The following is a 17,445-nucleotide window of genomic DNA, read 5'->3' as shown; positions in this document are numbered from 1 at the left end:
CGAAAGCACCCTCGTGTGCGGGCCTTTAAGTAGGAGTCGACACAGACTCCGAACCAAGTAAAATTGGTTCTATGTTAGCATTGTTTTTCTTTTCCGCTGCGCTTATTCTTATCGAAATTTTTGTAATCGATATTCCCCCCCCCCCCCCCTCTATCGAAACTTCATTATCCAACAGCTTATAGTGATGAGATAGTTGACCAAGATAAGAATTCACAAAAAAAATGCAAAAGACAATAAGGGTAAAGGTAAGAGGTAGGATCAAACATGACGACCTAAACAACAAGATTAAAGAGAAGTCATACTCAAATGAATAAGCTTGTTGTTCAAAGGATTTAGGGAGTTAAATAGAGTATGAGATTTAATGAGTATGGGTAGCCAGTGGAGCAAAAAGCTTCTAAATTACAGAGTTTTATTGGCATGCTTGCTTGGGAAAAAATTAATATTAATTATCACTCTTGGAAGCAGGTGTCGGATGAAGTTAAGAATATGATATGGGAATCTGTCAATGTAAGTAATATGACACTTTCTTATGTGATGCATTTTTTTTCTTTTATTTATTTATTGAAGATATTTTTTGTGTAGTTGACATACAAACTGGACCTAAAATGAAGGAATGGGTGTTTGAGCTCTACAAATTCAAAGTGGCGTCAGTATAAAACTCACCTCACTAGGACATTCATCCAACCAAATAGAAATAATTCGAAGCTTCTGAACAAGGTACCTCAAGGGCATTGCATTTCACTTGAAGATTAGAGTAGTTTCGTGATTAATTGATATCTGAAGACTTTATAGTAAGTTTTTTAAGGTGGTCTTTTTTAACTCTAGTTAATATATGTGAATTATTTAACTGTGGTTATAATTCATCTATCACTTTGTAGGAAAAAAATGAACTACAGAGTGCAAGAGGCAAGGCAAACTTATACCATCACCGACTTTCTCGAAAAGGATATGCGGGTTTGTCTGAAAAAATAGTAAATATTTAGTAAACATTAAATCCGTACTTATGGTTCGTTGAAGTTGGTGTTAAGTACGTTGACTTCATGTGATTTTTTGCTTGTAGTCCAGTGACTTATGTGATGACGATGAGATAAATAGAATCATTCTCTAGAAGAGAGGATGACTCAACAAAGAAGGGGAATTTGTCGGCGATGAGTTGAAGCAAACACGAATAAGATTGTAAGAAAAAGTAGACATAAATTGTTTATTTGTACATATATGATATATGTATATATTTAAAGTTATTGTATTTGGATGCATGACAGGATGATTATATTGTGCAAAAGAAGAATGGTAAGTTGTCCTTTACCAAACCATTTGAAGATATTCTCACGAAGGCCTTCAATTCTTACTAACATGGTGGATGTATGAGAGGCATAGGAGCAAATGTCACTCCGTCATCCTTCTTCAAGGTTGCTAGAGGGAAGGTGCAAGTTGATAAGGATGTCTATGATAGGCAACAGAAAGAGTTTATGGAGGCAAAAGCTATGCTTTCTGAGCAAGGTGAAAGAATAGAAAAATTGGAAGCAATGGTGTATAAACAATGTGGACGAGAATTTGAGAGTGGGGAGAAGGGTAATTGCTCGGTCAAACCCCAATACCCCCTCAATATAAAACCTGAAGTTGAACTTCAAAAGGGCTTCTCAAATGAAGGCCTTGATGATGATGTGAAATTTATTGAGAAGGGTTCGGCTTTACAGGTGAAATATATATTTCACGTTGTTATTATTATCTCATTGTTAGTATATAATGGGGCTTGTAAAGCACTATGTCTTGATGATTCATGAATTGTTTGTATTATGGTGTAAAGAAGTGATGTTGTTATTGGAGCCTAAAGGAAAGATTGTTGCATATGGGACAATTGTCTCTGTTAATGGGCCTGGCAACTTTATTGATGATGTTCCGTTACCCGTGAATTGCATGAGGATCGCCATTGATAAAGCAATTAATCAAGTAGCACCACTACATGTTTCAATCCCAACTACATGTTAGTGTATTGGTGATGCTGTAGGTAGCCATGTGGCTTGGCCTATACACTTGATCAGCATGCAGGATGAGGTAAAAGTGATAAAGTGGTGTCTAAATTTTGTGTACTTTTAAAGTATGTCACATATCTAATATATATGTTTGCATCAACATATGTAGAAGACTAGGAAGAAAAAAGTTGACAAAAAAAAAGAGAAATCCAAGTTACAATCGTCTAATGTGCTAAGACCCTTACACATCTTATATAGTTATTTTTAGTGTCTTGACGAAACAGAGAATGTGATTTTGTAATTAATTCCTAATGTATTTGGCATGGAGCGTACAGTCTATGTTAACTGTGATGACATAATTCCCTTTTGTGAATTGATGTCAATCACAAACACTTGCATATTTGTGTATATATGGTAAGCTTTCGATGGAATTGGACTTTATTTATGTGTTTCATTAATTTAGATTTCATTATTTTTTTGGGATATTTTTCAATTGTAGGCATCTATATAGAAAGATGCAGGAAAAGATGTTGTTGTAGGATTTCAAATTAGTGGATCCAGTGCCTGTGGAGTATGTACCATCAAGAAATCAGAATAAAAATTTCATCCAAGAATAGCTAAATAAAAGGGCTTCTTACTTAGCTAGTAAGTTAATTGGTATCTCAACTGGCCAGTTGGTTATTGTGCCATGCAATGTTGGGTGATTTTAAGAATAACATTATATATCACTCTCACTTGCATATTTTGAGAACTTATAGAATGCATGCACTAATTATATCTCTTTATGTAGTTTTCACTGGATTTTGACTATCATCAATGCTGAAAAGGAGATCATTTTTTTGTTGGGTCCTCTTGGTCATCGCATTCGTGATGAAGATTGGAAATATGTTGTCAACATATAAGTTTTTTTTGTTTCTTTTCTTACCTTTGTTGAAACATGAATTTATTCTCTTAAACATCTCAAATTCAACAAAGATTTATTCTCTTAAACATCTCAAAGTAACGTAATATCTTAGTAACTTTACAGCAAGTGTATTGAATACTATTATGTAATTCTTAACATAATAACCTATGTATATGTCAACAATCCAAATATAAATCAATGTTTAAGGCAAGTACTATTGTACAATGAGGCAACAATCATAGCCCGAGAAATTATCACACTATTTAAGATAGGTAGTTTTTGTTGCTTCAAAGGAACTGGATGGCCTCCCTTGGCACCAAGTGAGGAGGAATAACACATTATAGACCACCTCATTCTTCTTGCCATAATAAATTTTATGGTGCTTAAAATACATGGAGAATAAGATAAGGATCAAATAAATATCCCTCAAGTTTTATTGAGGAATACTTTGTGTAAGAAATTAGTAGAACGAAAAAAATTAGGATAATTGAGTTTTTTTTATTCTCCGACATTTAATATATGAAAGGTGAATTTACAATTAATGAATAGAAGTATTTGCAATGAGAACTTTTTAAGGAAGTAATTTAAGTCGATAGAAAATTTAAGTCATGTTTACATAGGTTTTGATGGATAAGTGAGACAATTCTTTGCTTTTCTTTTATTCCTAATTTAAAAAAGATTTATCATTCCATATCTTTCTTTTGGAGATTCATAAAGGGCCTTGAGAGAAAAAATAGTCAATATGGAAAGTTGTTAATGTATGTCCTTGTAATTAGCAACTGTTTCTGTCATGCCCCGGGGGAGTCCTTGTCGAAAAAAATTTCGACAGCACCTCCCTTATACGGATGATAATCTGAAGCATTTCTACAGACATAATATACATCAGTCACAGGCGGCTGGAATATACACACAATCACGCAGTTTATAATACAGCCTACTCGGCTGATACAATAAAAACACAACAAAACATGACAGAAACTAAATACAAACCAAACACAAAACTGCTAGCCGGCTAGGCTTACACAACCAACAACCAATACAAAATATCACATAACAACTTCAACACTCCAGAACAAAACCGGAGCACAAACTAAACACACTGACACATAAAACAAATAAAACATAAATGAAACCGATAGATCTTCTGAGGTGACGTGGGGACCAGCAGACAGGATACTCCAAGCGACATCATAAACAACCTGGTACCTGAAAAAAGATAGTGTCCACGGGGGTGAGTTCAACAACTCAGCGAATACCAATAGACATGCCTAGTAAGATATATCTAACAGCAATAAACATGGAATACAGCTTCCTAATCATATATAGGAAATATGCAAAACTGAAAGGTAACTGAGGAAGCTGTACTCACCAGGAACTCCTATCCAGAACAAAAGGGTCGTCAAACCAGATACACAATATGCCTCCTGTATGCATGTCAAACAAATGCATCCACCAAAATGCAGCATATAAGTGCAGCAAACACAAGCAAATAAATGCAATAAATGCATATGGTGCCAATGACATGGTCACCCCTGACGCCAGTCAGTCATCTCACACACAATGGTGAGACTGAGTGGGTAGGGCTGTGACAACCGTGCACTCTGACATCACTACCCCTGATGAGTGACCGAGTGGACGGGATGCTGTCGGAGTACACACATACTCCTACCCCAAATCATAAATGGGGGAGCACAATGCTCTCATCTCCCGGTACACCATGGCGGGGAGGGTTCCCTAACGTGCTACCACGATGCGTCACACTACCCATGAGCGGACCAACGGAGCACCGGAAGAGCAAAACTGACGTGCTACCACGCTGCGTCACGCCACCCATGAGTGTCACAGCGGAGCACCGAACAGTAATGAAACTGGCGATATGCTCTACAATAATGGAGCAGCCTATCACGCAGCATGCAATCATGCGAATGATGCATGACACTAAGCATGACAATATCCTGAACCAAATCCATATATATATATATAAATGTGTACCCTAGTACAAATAAGTCAAATCTGTAGGACCGATGCGGCCGGGTAGAAGGGGGGGTTGAATAGCCCTGAAAAATCAAACACAACCCTTTCTCGTACGATTAAGCTAACACATAAAAAATAGATTAAACAGAAAATAAAGCATAAAAACGAGGCACCGAATTAGACTTGGTTACAACTGGGGAGGTTGTTAATCCAAGGATGAAGATCACACTAAGAGCTCCTTCAGGCGGAGAAGCCTCGTTTACAGCAGTGTAAGCATAGAAAGACAGAAGCTAATCTAAACAGTGGAAGCACACAAGTGTTGTTTACAATTTCTGAACTGATGAAGAGCTTCTGGACCAAGGCTATATTTATAGCCTTGGTCGGGGCGCCTGGAAGAGTTCCGGGCGCCCTGGGGGGGATAAAGTTTTATCCCCCAACGTTCAGATCGCGTAAATCGCGATCTTGGTCAACATCAGGGTCCGGGCGCCCGGTAGGGCCTGGAGCGAAAAAGTCAATGCGGTTGACTTTTGTCCGGACCACTTCTCCGTTAAGTCCCCGTCTCCGCTCCGGATCCGCTTGATTGGGTGATCTCGACATCCGAATAGGCTCACCCGAACCCATCTTCCGGCCTTCTCGAGCGTGCTTCCTCCCGGCTTCTCGTCCCTCGGAATTGCCGCGTGTCCCTTCTCGCCCACCAGCGTACTCATCCGCAGACTTCGTCCCTCGATCGCACCCGTGCCGACCTTCGCGCGCGCCTCTTGCTCCCCGAGCAATCTTCCGCCCCCTTGGAACCATCGCGCGCACTTCCTTCTCGCCCGCCGGTACTCTTCGGCTCTCTCCCGTGCCGTCCTTCTCGCTAGCTGCGTCTTCCGCTCGAGTACCTGTGCTCCTAAGCTCCTGCACACTTAGACACAAGGTTAGAAAACAACAGAACCTAACTTAACTTGTTGATCACACCAAAACCAACCTTGGGGTTTCAATAATCTCCCCCTTTTTGGTGTGATCAACCCTAGTTAAGCTAGGGTTAACTAGACAAAAAATAAACTAACTAAATTTATAATTTAGTGCACAAAGATAGAAAAAAAATAGTTTTAGGCTACCTCCCTCTAGACTTATACTTATCCTTCTCCCCCTTTGATCACAAAAATGGGGTTCCAAGAAAAAATCTAAGGGTTAAAGACTTAGAAAATTTTGAAAAGCTACCTTAAAAGAAAATTCTAAGTCAAAAGATTCTAAGTTAGAAAAAGAATTTTGCAATCAATAAAACTTAATTAAATATTTTGAAAAAAAAATTTGAATCAATAAAAGCAGAATAAATTCTAAGTAAAATTTTAAGTAAAAGAATTTTGAGATTTATTTTATTTATTTATTATTATTATTATTTTAAGATTTTAACTTAGGAAAAAATAGTTTTTTGAAAATTTTCTAAACACTCTAAGTAAAAGTTATTTTTGAAAATAGAATTTAAAAAAAAACTAATTATTTAAAAAAATTTAAGGCAAAATTTTGAACCATGTTTGAATAACTTTTTAAAGCATTAAATAATTCTAGTATTAATGCTTTATTAATTAAACATTTATTTCAATATTTGGCTTCCAGGCAGTGGCGAGGCACTAGGCTTTCTTGGTTATTGGAGCAACAACCACTTTCTAGTCAAAGCCCATAAAGAAATTTTTGTTTAATTTTCTCACTTAAAGCGCTAACTTTGATTTTAAAATTTACACTAAGCAAGATTTAGGAACCCAATAAAGGTTCCAACCTACTGGATTAACTAAAAATTTCTTAGGGACATATTTTCTAGAGATATTTTTAATTTGTCCCTGGTGATATCTATAATACCAATTCAAATTATTGAACCTTCTAAAATTGGTTTTAGATGAGCAAGCAGAGTTTTTCAAGTTTTCTACTTGAATTTTTAAATTTTGAATTTCTAATTTTAATTTTTCATTTTCTAAATTTGATTTATCTAGCATTTCTAACGGACAAGATGTAGCTAATATTGCTTTTAAATCTTTATTTTCATTTTCTAATTTGCAGTAATCTTTTGTTAAAATTTTAATGAATTTAAACATTTTATTAGGAGGAAGAGATCGTACCTCACTTACTTACATTCTCCCCCTGAACTGCTGCTCTCTTCGGACGTGGCTCCCCCTTCATTGATGCTTTCGATGCTCATTTCGGAAGAGCTTGATTCGCAGTCGTCGTCTTGATGACTCGCTATTAACGCGAGCCCGGAGAACTCCTTGACTTCTGATTCCGACGACGCATCGTCCCACGTCGCTTTTAGGGCCTTGCGATTTTGGATAGGCTTCTTACCCTTGTCCTTCCCGTTGTTCTTCAGTTTAGGGCAATTGTCCTTGACGTGCCCTTCTTCATCGCAATGGTAGCAGCGGATGGTTCTTTTCTTTCTTCCCTGCGGATGGTTAGATTTCCTAGATTTACAAATATTTTTAAATCGTCTTACCATCATTACCATTTCCTCGTCGTCGAGAGAAGATTCTGACTCAGGTTCGTCTCTCGAAGCTTTAAGGGCGACATTATTCTTGGGCTCCTTCGGACCTGCACATCTTGACTCATGCACTTCAAAAGTTGAAAAGAATTCGTCTAATGAAATTTTTTCTAGATCTTTTGAAATGTAAAAGGCATCTACTAGTGATGCCCATTTTGAGTTTCTAGGAAAGGAATTTAGGGCATACCTTAGCGAATCTCGGTTACTTACCTCTTCTCCGAGATTCGTAAGTCTAGTGATGAGTTCCTGAATCCTCGAGTGTAGATGTGCAATTGTTTCACCTTCTTCAAATCGGAGGTTTGTAAGCTGGTTACGAAGTAAATCCCGTCTTGCAAGTTTGGCTTCGGATGTTCCTTCGTGTAACTCAAGGAATTTCTCCCAAAGCTCCTTTGCCGAGTTGTAGGTACCGACTCGATTGACTTCTTGTGTTGGAAGTACACTTAGCAGATGAAATTCTGCTTTCTTGTTTGCCACGTGGTCAGCCTGCTCCTTCTTTGACCATTGATTTCTTACTTTGCCCTCTGGTGCTTCATAGCCAAATTCCATTGTTAGTAATAAATCATAATCTGTTTCAAGAAATACCTCTATTCGCTTTTTCCAGCTAGCGAAGTCCCCTTCGAATTTTGGTGCGTGGATGTTGGATCCGGCCATCTTGTTGCTTCGTTCGGCGGTTAGTCCTCCTGAAGCGCCTCGGCTCTGATACCACTTGTAGGACCGATGCGGCCGGGTAGAAGGGGGGTTGAATAGCCCTGAAAAATCAAACACAACCCTTTCTCGTATGATTAAGCTAACACATAAAAAATAGATTAAACAGAAAATAAAGCATAAAAACGAGGCACCGAATTTGACTTGGTTACAACCGGGGAGGTTGTTAATCCAAGGATGAAGATCGCACTAAGAGCTCCTTCAAAGTGAGAAGCCTCGCTTACAACAATGAAGCACAAAAAGAAAGAAGCTAATCTAAAGGAAGCACACAAGTGTTGTTTACAATTTCTGAACCGATGAAGAGCTTCCGGACCAAGGCTATATTTATAGCCTTGGTCGGGGCGCCTGGAAGAGTTGGGGGATAAAGTTTATCCCCTCACGTCGATCGCGTAAATCGCGATCTTGGTCAAAATCAGGCCGGCGCCCCGGCGCCCGGACAGCCCGGCGCCCGGATTGTTCGGCGCCGAGCAAAAAGTCAACTACGGTTGACTTTTTGTCCGGGACCACTTCTCCGTTTCCGGGTCTTCTGCTCCGGATCCGCTTGATTGGGTGATCTCGACATCCGAATAGGGCTCACCCGAACCCATCTTCCGGCCTTCTCGAGCGTGCTTCCTCCCGGCTTCTCTTGCCGCGTGTCCCTTCTCGCCCACCAACAGACTCATCCGCAGACTGCCCCTCGATCGCACCTCGCCGACCTTCGCTTAGTGCCTCTTGCTCCCCGAGCAATCTTCTACTCCGGCTTTCGTACCTCGGAACCATCGCGCGCACTTCCTTCTCGTCCGCCGGTGTACTCTTCCGCAGCGCCTCGTCCCTCGGACGCACCGCGTGCCGTCCTTCTCGCTAGCTGCGTCTTCCGCTCGAGTACCTATGCTCCTAAGCTCCTGCACACTTAGACACAAGGTTAGAAAACAACAGAACCTAACTTAACTTGTTGATCACACCAAAACCAACCTTGGGGTTCCAACAAAATCCACAGATCTAGGGTATACAGGTCCTCTATGGTATAACAACCTAGGTCCTGAACATATCCACCTCCATAAAATATGTACCAACAATATACATGGACCAAGGTAAAAGGTCTAGGTACACAGATCAGATATGATATAAGAATATAGATACACGTGCCATATAATAAAAATCTAGAATCTAGTCCTAAACTCAGTAAAGCATAGTATGTCACTTACTCTAGAAACTAAGGTACTCATGGCAATGATCACAAGGCGTCAACATGGATACATAACCAGCGACAAACAGAACATGCTATGGGTATCAAACAGTGACATACCAAAGGCAAACATGATCATTGCTTGTAGCTATAAAATATTATGCATATCCAATTGACAATATCATAAAAGATAAGTCAATAGGTACCCGCCTCCAATGAGAAGATCGTATCCGAATAAATCCTCATCGAGACACCGTCTCGAATCAAAGTCCTGTAATACATGATATATAGATTTAGCTAAATACATATAAATAAATTAGCTATATCAAATCCTCGAGAAGCTAACATAAATCCAGATTCAATCATAAACCCTAATTGGATCACCTAACTCCTCAATCATTTTTAATTAATCCAAAACCTAAATCCAATTACACATGAATCTAAAACATGATCAACCACATGTTCCATTCTAAATTCATAGACCATATCAATTACAAACTGTATTAAGATCCCTACACTTACCTCGATTCACAGCCGAACAAGATGTTGGAACTAAGTGGCTATTGCTATTGGAAGGGTTGCTGCCGGAACAAGAATATCCCACAGAACAGAACAGAACCTCTCCTAACCGCACTGCCCTGATCAAGCGGCTGTCCACCAAATCAAATATCCCTAAAATAGCAATCCACTTAATCCAATTCATCAAACTAGGATTAATTCCATTAACCCTAAATTATTCCACAACTAGAATAAGATCTAGTTCGTACTCGGAGTTACCTCCACAACTTACCAAATTTCCGAAGTTATCAGCCCTCGATTGAAAGAATCATTGCTGGATAATGTGGTCAAAACAACCTGACATTGTTGTCCTCCAACCTAAAATACCTCAGATTAGTGCTAAGATCATACTAAACATCCACAAAATAAGTGGTAGCAGTTTACCTTATGAGTGCCGACAAGAAAACACTACAAGTTCTAGCGCCGATGGCTGCGATGCACTCCCGACAAAGGATGCAGTGTGGTGATGTCTGAGATTTACACACTGAATTGCACATCAGAGCTACAAACTGCTCCAAATCACCACCGATCACACTCTAATTCACAAAACATAGCTTACCTCAACCTAGTTGCTCGCGAAAACAGGGAACAGAGGAATGAGGTGTTGAGGTTGGCTGCTCACAACAATTAGGAGAGAAGGTGTAGTGAAGTCCGACAGAGGGCTAGGGAAGGAGAGGCTCTGCTCGGAGACCGAAGGAGAGGGCTCGCGGTGACCGGCTGTCGGTTGTCAACGCCGGCATCTTGCTTCACGCCATTGGTGGTCGACGGCGTTGCTCGGGTGGCTGGCGATCCGAGATTGGCGCCGCGGAGAGTGAATGGAGGAAGGCAGAACGTAGGAAGGATAGGTAAGGAAAAGGGGTCGGGGGGGGAAACTGAAACTTGGCCGGCATCGATCAGAGAGGAAGGGGAAGGAAGAACCGTCGGTGTCACATGGGTTAGGGCAAGGCGTCGGGTTCGGCAGGGGGAGAAAGAGGGAAGCACGCGGGAGAAAAAAAAATAAAGGAAAAAGAATAATAAAAGAAAAAGAAAAATAAAACTTTTCCTCTCTTAAATGGGTAGACTAAACAGGCTTTCTTGGGCCCCGTTTTTATCCCCTTAAACTCGTCCATACGAGCTCCGAAAAATTCTCAAAAAATTCCCAGAAATTCCGAAAATTTCCCTTATTATTATTCGCCATTTTCTGGTATTTTACATTCTCCCCCACTAATAAAAATTTGGTCCCCAAATTTCGTTCTCTACTATCAGCAAATACTAACAATAGGTAAAGAGTACAAAATGCTGAACGGTAAATTAAATCACACACCTCAAGTAAAAAGATGGGGTATCTAGCTCGGATAGTATCCTCGAGCTCTCAAGTAGCCTCCTCGTCCGTATGATGCTGTCATCCGACTTTAACCAGCCGGATTGTCTTGTTCCGCAACTGACGCTCTTTCCGGTCCAAAATCCGTACCGGAATCTCCTCAAAAGTGACGTCAGGCTGAACTGGAACTGAGATATCTGTCAGCACATGTGTCGGGTCAGGTACGTATCTCCTCAGCATAGATACATGGGATACGTTCGTGAACTCCTGCCAGGGACGGTGGTGGTGCCAACCGGTAAACTATCGCTCCAATCCTTTCCGAGATCTGGAAAGGTACAATGTATCGTGGAGCTAACTTACCTCTGAAGTCAAATCTCTTCACCCCTTTCATGGGTGAACTTGTAGAAATACATGGCCGCCAATAGAGAACTCTAAGGTCTGCGTCTCCGATCTGCATAACTCTTCTGGCAATCCTGCGCCTTTAACATCTTCCGTCTGATAGTACGGACCAACTCTACCTCCTGCTGAGCTCTATGAGGTCCCAACAACTGGGCCTCTCGCATTCTCGTCCTGATCGATGACTGAGCAACCATGGTAACAAGAATACCCTGCTCTGTCCGTCCCTGCTCCTCAAGACCCAATTCGGAGAATCCCTGAATCAAGTACGTAACCACAACTCGGTGGCAAGCCAAAGTCTCTCTAGACTTCCGGCTAAGTGTATCGGCAACCACATTAGCTTTTCCTCGGGTGATAGCTAATGGTACATTCGTAATCCTTCAGAAATTCCATCCATCTCCTCTGTCGGAGATTAAGTTTTCTTCTGGGTGAAAATATATTTGAGACTCTTATGATCAGTGAGAATCTCAACTGTAATACCATAAAGGTGATGTCGTCAAATCTTCAAGGCAAAAATAATAGTGGCTAGCTACAAATCATGTACTGGGTAGTTCTTCTCAAGCTCCTCCAACTGCCGAGAAGTATAGGAGTCTACCCTCTCGTGCTGCATCAAAACAGCGCCCAAACCCTGTAGAGATGCGTCGGTATAGAGCACGAATACGTCCTCTTCAAAAGGTAAAACCAAAATCGGAGCGGACACTAGTCTCCGCTTCAGCTCCTGAAAGTTGGTCTCAAAATCCTCGGACCACGTGAACTTCACGCCTTTCCTGGTCAGGCGTGTCAGTGGCATAGCAACGCGTGGAAAAACCCCCCAACGAGCCTCCGGTAATTCCTAGCTCGATAAAGGGAGTTGCAAGTCTCATGTATAGACTATGGTAACTCCCAACTGGTAATAACCTCTATCTCTTGTGGATCCACGGTATACCCCTACTGGTGACCATGTGTCTCAATCATCTCACAGAAGAAAAATCAAAATACGCACTACTGATCTTCACATATAGACGTTTCCGTCGAAACATCTCTAGAATTATGTGAAGATGATGTGCGTGACTCACTACGGATCCGAAATAGATCACAACATCGTCAACAAAGACAATGGAAACCGATCCAAACATCCTCGAAATACCAGAATCATCGAGCCCCTGAAAACATCTAAGGCTCTGCAAGCCCTAATGGTAAAACCAAAATACATAATGTTCGTATCACAGACATTCCTAACCATAAGATCTCCGATAACAAGTCAGAAATCTGATCACCAACGATATAAATCACCAAGAATAGATCCTCAGTGTGAGAGCAATGCTCTATCACAGAAAATACCACATATGTGGGAGCAACGCTCTACCACAAGAAATCCTCCATATGTGGGAGCAACGCTCCACCACAAATAATCCAAAATATGTATCCGCAATAAATATGGGAGCAATGCTCCGCTACAAGCAATCAGCAATATGTGGGAGCAACGCTCCACCACAAATAATCCATAATATGTGAACAAGATCTCAAACTATCCAACTAAAGACTGCACGAGATCACTCAACCACATATCACTGTGGCAGCTAGGGGTATAATAACCTAGTAATCAAAATCAAATTCATCGTCAACTCTATCAACATCCTAGTGGGTCACCCACCAATAGGAGAATTAGTTGACCGGGTAATACAACCAATAACATAATGTAGACACTCAACATTCTACATTCAACATAGGTAGAATCATCATGATGCTACCAATCATACACCGGGCACATGTGCACACACAACATATGTATGATCGATATAATCCTCCAATTAGTACACACCAAACATACTCACAACATAGGTATAAATCATCGTGATACCTCCAACAATGCATACCAACCCCGTGTACCTATATCAACATAGGTATAATCGACAATACACCTCAAACAACACTCGCATGACATATATACACCTATGCCAAGAGTATAATCAACGTAATACTTCCAACAAATCATAATCGACACGAGTGTGTTAGGATCTTGGATGGCTAGAGGGGGGTGAATAGCCTCTTCAAAAGCTAAAACTTAAAGATAAAACTCACACGAGTGGTTAGCGCAGCGGAAAACAAGTTAAGAACAGAATAAGAATAAGAGAAGAAACAAAGCAAACCACAGTGACTCAAGTGTTTACGAGGTTCGGGGATAACTTGCCCCTACTCCTCGGTGTCCGTAAGGTGGACAAGCCGATCTTCGGTAGATCAACCCCGGTGAACACCCGGCTATGAACTTTCTCCTTCTCGGTGGAGTGACCTCTCAACAAAATCTCAACAGGTATGTAGAATATAGCACAAGACTTACTGAGCTTGGTGACTTAGGAGAATGAAAATTAAGCTTACAGTCACGCGAAGGTCAGTGAAACAGAGAGCAAGTCGAGACAGCCGCTTCTCAGCCCCGAGCGTCAAAGCTTTTGCACTGATCGACAGAGAGTGTTTTTTTTTTTCTTCCCCAAGAACTTCTTCTTAACCCTCTCTTCAACCAGCCTTTTATGTCTCTGCCATCTCTGCCTTTCGCCCGCAACGGATCCCTGCCAAACTACAGCAAATCTCTGCATCCAGCCATAGCATCGCCAATCACGCTTCTTTCTCATCTGATCATCTGAGCTCACACCAATGGAATTCTGGTCTTCACTGGTGTCTCTGAGCTCCACCCAATCACCATGAGTTGAGCTGATCGATGCCAGATCACCGCCAGATCGCAGCCACGACTTTGCTGCTTTAACAGGTTTACAGTGGAACATAGCAAAAGTCTCTCTGGTATCCTCTACTAATGAAGCTCAATTTGAAATCAACCAATTGCAAATTACCAGTAACCTGCACCTCAAAATCTTGCAGCAGATGGTTAGAAATATTTAGGCAAAAGCAACTTTGAATCAGAAAGAATCAGAGAAAGTGCATGCAAAACGGACTATAGTATGGATCGGTCTGCAGACCGATCCATACGCTCAAATCTCTTTTCGATCGCATCGATCGGTCGACCGATCAGAATTAACTGATCGGTCCTCGACCGATCGTGTCACACAAGCCCCGATCGGTCTCGACCGATCAGATCAACCGACCGGTCCCGAGACCGGTCAAGATCGATACATACGGTATTCGCAGATGCCATCGAGTTCACCGATCGGTCGGCGATCGATCAAGAACAACACAAGATGCCATCGAGTGTTTATCGGTCCGTAGACCGATCGTGTCACAAGATAAGCCCGATCGGTCTCCGACCGATCAGATCAATCGACCGTCCCGAGACCGTCAAGACGATACAAGAGCGCAAAGATGCTCGAGTTCTCACGATCGGCGGACCGATCGAATAACACAAGATGCTCGAGTGTTTTGATCGGTCCGTAGACCGATCAGGGCACACTTAGTGCCACTGGATCGGTCCGCCGACCGATCAGTGAGCAGCTGGATGGATCGGTCATCGACCGATCCAAGGCAGTGATTTAAGAGGCAAGCTTCCAAGCTTGCTACCCTTAATCCTGACGGTCCAGAGACCGAGCTACCGAGCTCTTCTCCGACTATACATGCCAAGTTTCCATACTTGGACTTTCAATACCGGATGTCCGATCACCCTTGATCCATCTGGATTTTCCTCGCCTGGCTTCACTCACCGGACTTTCCAATTGCTCGGTTTCACTCACCAGACTTTCCAATTGCCCGGCTTCACTCACCGGACTTTCCATCTGCATGGCTTCACTCACCGGACTTCTCCATTGCTCGGCTTCACTCACCAGGACTTCTCCAATTGCCTGGCTTCACTCACCAGGACTTCTCCCGTGCCAAGCTCCTTGCTCGGACTTTTCCCAATCAGATTAATCAGGTCAACCAAGTCAACCCTGATTTGTCTGAGTTAATTCAATATCTGATTGAAACTTAAATCAGTGTCAACATCAAAACAACATCCAGGTCAGACTGTATCAACAATCTCCCCCTTTTTGTTGTTTGACAACACGATTTAAGTTTAGATCAGAAATGCTTTCATATCCATAATTTTAGGGAAATCGGGACCTCCCCCTAAGACGGATATATCTCAAATATCTTCTCCCCCTTTTTCATATTGAGTTTACAATTCGTCTCTAAACTTCAAATACTCTCTCCCCCTTTGTCAAACACCGAAAAGGTATATATAAAAAATATGAGGACTGACAAACACCTCCCCCTTAAACCCATATCATAATCCACAAAAAGAAGTAAGATATGATAGAACTCAAGCAATGTCATATACATAGCATGAAAAAGATATCATAGGAGTACAAAACGCATGAAAATAAACATAATGTCTAAAATAGCAACCATCCAGGACAGGCAATCAACATCGTATCTAGAACAAAGTAGCACAATCAACAATCAATCACATAATCAAAATCAACTCGCATCCTCATCATGAGGAGCAGTGTCATCAGCAACAGGATAAGAGAATCCCTGAGGGGGCACGCCGCTGCCTGAAGATGGATCGTCTGTAGAAGGCTGAGGTGGTGGGTGGCTGGCCATCCATCCCATAAACGCCTGATGAGTAGCCAGCTGATGTCTCTGTAGGGTCTCAAAGCGTCGGTCAATGTGGAGACGTAGACCAACGAACTCAGCAGCCACCATCTCCTCGTGGCGATCAAATCGGTCCTCCAACTCCGCGATCTGCCAGCGCAGATCTGGATCCGCCTCGACAAGTGCAGCTGGAGCAGGAGCACGAGCACCCTGTCGTGGGAGTGGTAACTCACCCAGTGCCCTCCCATCCATCCACCTAATGGTCCCATCCTGACTGAGGATGCCAGATTTGGAAAACGCACGCTTCCCAAGTCGACAATCCTGGCGAACCATCTTCACCAACCTCCCCTTAGAGACATCTATACCCAAAGTCTCGAGCCAATCAGTAATGACATGCCCATAAGGCATATAGACATTGTCGCCGCTTGGCGTGCTATGGAATACGATGGATGCATAGATATTGGACATGATATCAAAATCTAGACGCCGACGTAACCCGTAAAGCATCAGACAGTGATACGGGCGAATCTCTGCCAACGATTTAGTGGTGATCGGTAGAAGACATTGTGTGACCACTTTAAAAAGGATATAGTCAGGAGGAGAAAGGCTAAGGGCTGGAAATGTGGGAAAGTCGTCATCCAACTCATCTAATCCATCCTGTCTGGGGTGTCCAAAGAAATACTCATAGATTGAGTCAGGTGAGGCATCGAGAGGAGGAGGCACGGGGTCTGGCAAATCAGGGTAGAAAGCGAGCAACCCCGTACTTACACGACAAGCCAAATAACCCAAGAAGTCAATCATATTGAAATCAACGTTTTGCTTAGCCACTCGGGTTCTATAATTACCATCCAAAGTCTGATGAAGATTATTATAGAATTCCGAGACTAAGTCAAGGTTGATGTCTCTCTCCAAATATACCAAGGTGTCAAGTTTGTAGTAGTCGATAGTTTCGGTTATGGACGGACAAAATTCGTTCATGTACTTCTTATCAACCGACCTACACGGGAGCAACTTGAAAGTCCTGTCCTTAAAGTTTTTCTCAAACTGTTGGTTCGGGAATCTCCCCGAACTGGATGGTTGAGGTCGGGAAGAGGTAGGAACCTTAGATTTGGACTTATCCGACTTAGAGGTACCCTCCCCTGCAGATTTCTTCCTAAGGATGGGAAATGGGACATGACCGGGGTACACATGGGAGCACAAGACCACAACAGATGAGTACCGACCCAAAAACGCAAATGCAGTGAGAACTAAATTAAAAAAAATGCTAAGGATGAATAGAATGGGAAGAGGAAGTTACCTTGGAGGCATTACTTCGTTCGTCGGAGAAAGAAACGAGGGTCGGCCGGCGCTGGGAAGAAGAAACGAGAGAAGTGGAGAGGTAGGGTTCGCGTGAGACGCCAAAGAATGGGAGGTTTTAAGAGGGTAGGTGACCAACCCGATCGGACGGCCGTCCGATCAGGAGAAGGA

General features: G+C 42.1%; 1 long non-coding RNA gene across 1 annotated transcript; it reads left to right on the top strand.

The window, feature by feature from the left end:
• Positions 1-470: 470 nt before the first annotated feature.
• Positions 471-717, top strand: LOC122014890. Its single transcript, XR_006120788.1, has 2 exons — positions 471-507; positions 583-717. It is a non-coding gene; the product is annotated as an uncharacterized LOC122014890 (long non-coding RNA).
• Positions 718-17,445: the final 16,728 nt, after the last annotated feature.

This window comes from Zingiber officinale, chromosome 8B (assembly GCF_018446385.1).
Source record: "Zingiber officinale cultivar Zhangliang chromosome 8B, Zo_v1.1, whole genome shotgun sequence".
Taxonomy (NCBI): domain Eukaryota; kingdom Viridiplantae; phylum Streptophyta; class Magnoliopsida; order Zingiberales; family Zingiberaceae; genus Zingiber; species Zingiber officinale.
This window is presented reverse-complemented; position numbering and strand designations above follow the sequence as displayed.